The sequence below is a fragment of the Ictalurus punctatus genome, chromosome 23 (assembly GCF_001660625.3).
Source record: "Ictalurus punctatus breed USDA103 chromosome 23, Coco_2.0, whole genome shotgun sequence".
Taxonomy (NCBI): domain Eukaryota; kingdom Metazoa; phylum Chordata; class Actinopteri; order Siluriformes; family Ictaluridae; genus Ictalurus; species Ictalurus punctatus.
This window is the reverse complement of record NC_030438.2, coordinates 19,910,869-19,918,316: the sequence shown is the minus strand read 5'-3', so window position 1 is coordinate 19,918,316 and position 7,448 is coordinate 19,910,869. Positions and strand designations below refer to the sequence as shown.

Below are 7,448 nucleotides of genomic sequence, written 5' to 3'. Positions count from 1 at the left end.
AATCTACTCACTCTGAGATATTATATTAATCTACTCACTCTGAGATATTATATTAATCTACTCACTCTGAGATATTATACTAATCTACTCACTCGGAGATATTATACTAATCTACTCACTCTGAGATATTATATTAATCTACTCACTCTGAGATATTATATTAATCTACTCACTCGGAGATATTATATTAATCTACTCACTCTGAGATATTATATTAATCTACTCACTCTGAGATATTATATTAATCCACTCACTCGGAGATATTATACTAATCCACTCACTCGGAGATATTATACTAATCCACTCACTCGGAGATATTATACTAATCCACTCACTCGGAGATATTATACTAATCCACTCACTCGGAGATATTATACTAATCCACTCACTCTGAGATATTATATTAATCTACTCACTCTGAGATATTATATTAATCTACTCACTCTGAGATATTATATTAATCTACTCACTCTGAGATATTATATTAATCTACTCACTCTGAGATATTATACTAATCCACTCACTCTGAGATATTATACTAATCTACTCACTCTGAGATATTATATTAATCTACTCTGAGATATTATATTAATCTACTCACTCTGAGATATTATACTAATCTACTCACTCTGAGATATTATACTAATCTACTCACTCTGAGATATTATACTAATCTACTCACTCGGAGATATTATACTAATCTACTCACTCTGAGATATTATATTAATCTACTCACTCTGAGATATTATATTAATCTACTCACTCGGAGATATTATATTAATCTACTCACTCTGAGATATTATATTAATCTACTCACTCTGAGATATTATACTAATCTACTCACTCTGAGATATTATATTAATCTACTCACTCTGAGATATTATATTAATCTACTCACTCTGAGATATTATATTAATCTACTCACTCTGAGATATTATATTAATCCACTCACTCGGAGATATTATACTAATCCACTCACTCGGAGATATTATACTAATCCACTCACTCGGAGATATTATACTAATCCACTCACTCGGAGATATTATATTAATCTACTCACTCTGAGATATTATATTAATCTACTCACTCGGAGATATTATATTAATCTACTCACTCTGAGATATTATATTAATCTACTCACTCTGAGATATTATACTAATCTACTCACTCTGAGATATTATATTAATCTACTCACTCTGAGATATTATATTAATCTACTCACTCTGAGATATTATACTAATCCACTCACTCGGAGATATTATATTAATCTACTCACTCTGAGATATTATATTAATCTACTCACTCTGAGATATTATATTAATCTACTCACTCTGAGATATTATATTAATCTACTCACTCTGAGATATTATACTAATCCACTCACTCGGAGATATTATATTAATCTACTCACTCTGAGATATTATATTAATCTACTCACTCTGAGATATTATACTAATCCACTCACTCGGAGATATTATATTAATCTACTCACTCTGAGATATTATATTAATCTACTCACTCTGAGATATTATATTAATCTACTCACTCTGAGATATTATATTAATCCACTCACTCTGAGATATTATACTAATCCACTCACTCGGAGATATTATACTAATCCACTCACTCGGAGATATTATACTAATCTACTCACTCTGAGATATTATATTAATCCACTCACTCTGAGATATTATATTAATCTACTCACTCGGAGATATTATACTAATCTACTCACTCTGAGATATTATATTAATCTACTCACTCTGAGATATTATATTAATCTACTCACTCTGAGATATTATATTAATCTACTCACTCTGAGATATTATATTAATCCACTCACTCTGAGATATTATATTAATCTACTCACTCTGAGATATTATATTAATCTACTCACTCTGAGATATTATACTAATCTACTCACTCTGAGATATTATATTAATCTACTCACTCTGAGATATTATACTAATCTACTCACTCTGAGATATTATATTAATCTACTCACTCGGAGATATTATATTAATCTACTCACTCTGAGATATTATACTAATCCACTCACTCTGAGATATTATACTAATCTACTCACTCTGAGATATTATATTAATCTACTCTGAGATATTATATTAATCTACTCACTCTGAGATATTATACTAATCTACTCACTCTGAGATATTATACTAATCTACTCACTCGGAGATATTATACTAATCTACTCACTCGGAGATATTATACTAATCTACTCACTCTGAGATATTATATTAATCTACTCACTCTGAGATATTATATTAATCTACTCACTCGGAGATATTATATTAATCTACTCACTCTGAGATATTATATTAATCTACTCACTCTGAGATATTATACTAATCTACTCACTCTGAGATATTATATTAATCTACTCACTCTGAGATATTATATTAATCTACTCACTCTGAGATATTATATTAATCTACTCACTCTGAGATATTATATTAATCCACTCACTCGGAGATATTATACTAATCCACTCACTCGGAGATATTATACTAATCCACTCACTCGGAGATATTATACTAATCCACTCACTCGGAGATATTATATTAATCTACTCACTCGGAGATATTATATTAATCTACTCACTCGGAGATATTATATTAATCTACTCACTCTGAGATATTATATTAATCTACTCACTCTGAGATATTATACTAATCTACTCACTCTGAGATATTATATTAATCTACTCACTCTGAGATATTATATTAATCTACTCACTCTGAGATATTATACTAATCCACTCACTCGGAGATATTATATTAATCTACTCACTCTGAGATATTATATTAATCTACTCACTCTGAGATATTATATTAATCTACTCACTCTGAGATATTATATTAATCTACTCACTCTGAGATATTATACTAATCCACTCACTCGGAGATATTATATTAATCTACTCACTCTGAGATATTATATTAATCTACTCACTCTGAGATATTATACTAATCCACTCACTCGGAGATATTATATTAATCTACTCACTCTGAGATATTATATTAATCTACTCACTCTGAGATATTATATTAATCTACTCACTCTGAGATATTATATTAATCCACTCACTCTGAGATATTATACTAATCCACTCACTCGGAGATATTATACTAATCCACTCACTCGGAGATATTATACTAATCTACTCACTCTGAGATATTATATTAATCCACTCACTCTGAGATATTATATTAATCTACTCACTCGGAGATATTATACTAATCTACTCACTCTGAGATATTATATTAATCTACTCACTCTGAGATATTATATTAATCTACTCACTCTGAGATATTATATTAATCTACTCACTCTGAGATATTATATTAATCTACTCACTCTGAGATATTATATTAATCCACTCACTCGGAGATATTATACTAATCCACTCACTCGGAGATATTATACTAATCCACTCACTCGGAGATATTATACTAATCCACTCACTCTGAGATATTATACTAATCTACTCACTCTGAGATATTATATTAATCTACTCACTCTGAGATATTATATTAATCTACTCACTCGGAGATATTATACTAATCCACTCACTCTGAGATATTATACTAATCTACTCACTCGGAGATATTATACTAATCCACTCACTCTGAGATATTATATTAATCTACTCACTCTGAGATATTATATTAATCTACTCACTCGGAGATATTATACTCATTATAACAGGAATAATCTCACTTTATTTGTTTGTTGTTTTACTGGTTACAAACAGAATTACGCATAAATACATTTATTATGCATAAATACATTAATATTTACATACTTAAACAGTGTGTTGCATAAATATTTACGCCCCTCAGAACTGAATTGGGATTCATTAAATCTTTGTTCATTTAAAAAAAAAATCATTATAATGCCTTATTTTGTATTTATTTTATTCTGTTTGTGTACTTATCTTTTTATGCATATTTTGCTATTATAGCCTACTGCTTGCACATCCTCTTTTATTTCACCCGGTGCATCTTTATTACTCGATTGTGCAGCACTTTCAGCGGCCACGTGGATGAAGAGTGCTTTATATATAAAGTGTATTATTGCTGTAGCTGGGTTTTGTATTCTGCATCTGTCAGACCGGAAAGCACGCTCTTCCTCACGCTGTACCGCTCTCTCTGACCCGATCAGACACCGAGGCGCTCTTAATGGTGAATCCGGTGGTGTTTGTTTCAGCCTCAGCTCCTCCTCAGACACACCGGGACTTGTTTTTTCTTCATTATTACTGCGGCGAGGTGAATTAGAGGAAGGAAATTGGTTTCTACGCTGATGGTACCCGCTAGTTATGAAATCGCACTCTTCAGTCTTAAAGCGTGCTTCCTGTCCGTGTCCCTGTAATCCGGGAGCTGCAGTAAAACACAGTTTCTGCTTTTCTTTCTTTCTTTCTTTATTTATTGCTGAGTCAGGTAAAAGCAGACGCATCGCGTTTCGAGGTTTTAGCTTTACGGCAAAAACAAACACGCGGGCTTTACGTTAAGCATACGTCACTAGATTAGTCTAGAAATGAATAAACGGTAATATATTTGGAAGATGCTAGTGGACAAAAATGACGTGAGTTAACGTCCAATCTAAATACAAATCTAAGCTGCTTAGGGTTAAGGGTCTGATATAATCAGAAATAACTAGGATAATTATATAGTCGGCAAATTAGATCCGTGCACGTTTGTGTGAAAAAGCTACTAATACACGAGGTGATGATGACCGTGTAATAAAGTGATAATAACACGACATGAGAACGGACGGCTCGGCCGAGGGAAAGCACGGCGCGTGGCTGAAAGGTTCTGAGAGCTGTGATGGAAAACCCCAAAACGCCAGCCAGTGTGCTGCTGTGGTTCAGCGGTGCTGGGGAAAAGAAGGATTTAAACAAACAGACAATCCTTTTTTATTCATTTTACGAATCTGATCTTGTGTGATCGCTTAGCAACCTGTTCTGCGTTCCTGAGAGTTTCAATACGACGCGGCTTTAAACATAACTTTATGATTTATGCGGCAGAATGATGGAGGACTGGGAACGCGTCAAAAACTTGCTGCTCTGGGTTACATCACCGGCATCCTCGCCGTCCCCGGTGTAACATGATGCTATGAGGCAGCTACACACACACACACACACACACACACACACACACACACACACACACACACACACAGCTGATTATTTAAGGTAATCAAGGCCGCTGGTAATCAGCCCCCCTCCACAGTAAACACACTCTGTCTCACCGCCTCCATCTTCCTGAATCACCTCTCTCTCTCTCTCTCTCTCTCTCTCTCCCCCCCCCCTCTCTCTCCCCCCCCCCCCTCTCTCTCTCTCTCTCTCTCTCTCTCTCCCCCCCCTCTCTCTCCCCCCCCCCCTCTCTCTCTCTCTCTCTCTCTCTTTCACTCTCTCTCCCCCCTCTCTCTCCCCCTCTCTCTCTCCCCCCCTCTCCCTCTCCCCCCCCCCCCTCTCTCCCCCCCTCTCTCTCTCTTTCACTCTCCCCCCCCCTCTCCCTCCCTCCCTCTCTTTCACTCTCTCTCCCCCCCTCTCCCCCCCTCTCTCTTTCCCTCTCTCTCTCCCTCCCTCCCTCCCTGTCTTTCTCTCTCTTCCCCCCCCCCCTCCCCCTCTCTCAGCTCCCCGCAGTGAAGGAAACACCACTGTTCACAGTAGAATGCTGAGGCTAATAATTCCTTTGATTTATTTAGCGTCTCCTATAGAGATGAAATGTATCATCATGTAAAGGTATATGAATGTGTATAAGTTGTTTGTGATGTTTCTGCTTGCTGAGATACACACTGGAGACTGAAGACTACCGCAAACATGCTGCTTGTGTAAATAACTACCTGTTTCTATCCCCTCCTTTACCTCCTCCTCCTCCTCCTCCTCCTGCTCTTCTTCTTCTTCTTCAGCCCTCTCTTCTCCTGCCAGCCTCTAATTCTCCTCTCACAGGAAAACAGTCTTTCTGTTATCATTATTATTATTATTATTATTATTATTATTGTTCTCTCCACTAGAGGTGAGTTTCAGGACAGAGATCTCACCGGAGACATTTTTACTGGACAGACACAAGAGACGCACATTTACAGTCGCTTTGACTTGTTGTATGTTGAAATGAACAGAACCTTTAAACGGTGAGGAAGATGAGGGTGAAGAAGATGACGAGGAGGTGGCACTTATGTTCAAATATGACGTCGATTATCTGACCGTAACGGCACAACACAACACGCTGCTTTATTACATACGTTTCGCATTACATAGATTTCAAAACAGAAACAGTTCATCATTCAGCATTCACCACTTTACGATTTAAAAAGAAACATCACATGGAACGGAATTATAACCGCACTCTGTACGGTTCTTCGGATCCGTAAAGGTTCTACGTGAAACTGGACCAGAGATAGAATGGGATCAGAAAGGATTCCCCACGGGTAAATACACAGACTAACAGGAGGGAATAGCAAACAGGTGTGACTAATGGAGATGAGAACAGGAAACAGACCATATAAGGAAGGGAGGAAAAGGGACAGAACCAAAGTAGAACCTTTCGAGGAACCGAAGAAGGTTTAATTATCTAAAGAACCTTAAAGAAGCCATAAAGAATGTTTAAAAAAAGAAGAAAGAACGTGTAGCTAGTCTGCACAACCGGAGATTATTCCCCGGCACAGAAGCCATCGCGATCAGCGTTTATAAACAGAAATAAACGTCACGTGACGCGGATTATAAAGTAAACTCTTCTTTAACTCGTTAGCGAAATGTTCTAAGTGACCCACCAAGGCCAATAAATACGAGCGCTCGGCCGTAAACGTCCACATCTCGCCATTGTAGTGAAAAACGTTCGGAATAAACGCGTGGAAACGTCCGACTCGGAAAAGCCCGAGTGGGGAATTAAAGCCCGCTTTATTCTGCACCGTATTTATTTCCTTTACGTTTCTCTAAGTATAAATGTAGCAGGATTTGAGAGAGAAAACATAAAAAGCAGAAAGTTAGACGTCTCCTCAGAGGATCGCATCGCAAAGCCAAACTTTTGCATTAGCTCGGCGAGCAAAGCGTTCTGACAGGGCCGGGGGTTTCGGAGTAATTGGATTGATTTTTTTCAATCAGCTTCATTATCGTAGCTTTTACGACGGACGCGAGAGCTCGGATCCTCTGTACCCGCCGCGCCCGCTGCAGCGTTTCGTAGCTGTGATTTTCCTGCACACACGACGCTCACAGCACTGAGACTGAGAGAGGAGTGAAGATGTAAAGCAGAAATCTGATGTCAGTGACGAGGTAAAGCCGGCGTGTGCGTGCGGATCGTTCCGAGCGATCAGAAGTGAAATTACATCCGGGATTGGAGAATAAATCGTAAGAGCGTTTAGACGGAATAAATCTTCCTCGTCTTCTTGGTTTGATTTAATCCATGGTGCTGTTGATGCTGAACGCC

At 37.2% G+C, this 7,448-nt stretch overlaps 1 protein-coding gene across 4 annotated transcripts in view; it reads right to left on the bottom strand.

Moving 5' to 3' along the window:
• Positions 1–6,220: 6,220 nt before the first annotated feature.
• nek11 (NIMA-related kinase 11) overlaps positions 6,221–7,448 on the bottom strand; it is a 45,163-nt gene continuing 43,935 nt past the window's right edge. For all 4 annotated transcript variants that reach the window (XM_053674816.1, XM_053674815.1, XM_053674817.1 and 1 more), the window contains exon 15: positions 6,221–7,448. This exon is cut by the window's right edge. The gene's annotated coding sequence lies outside the window, so the exon portion shown is untranslated.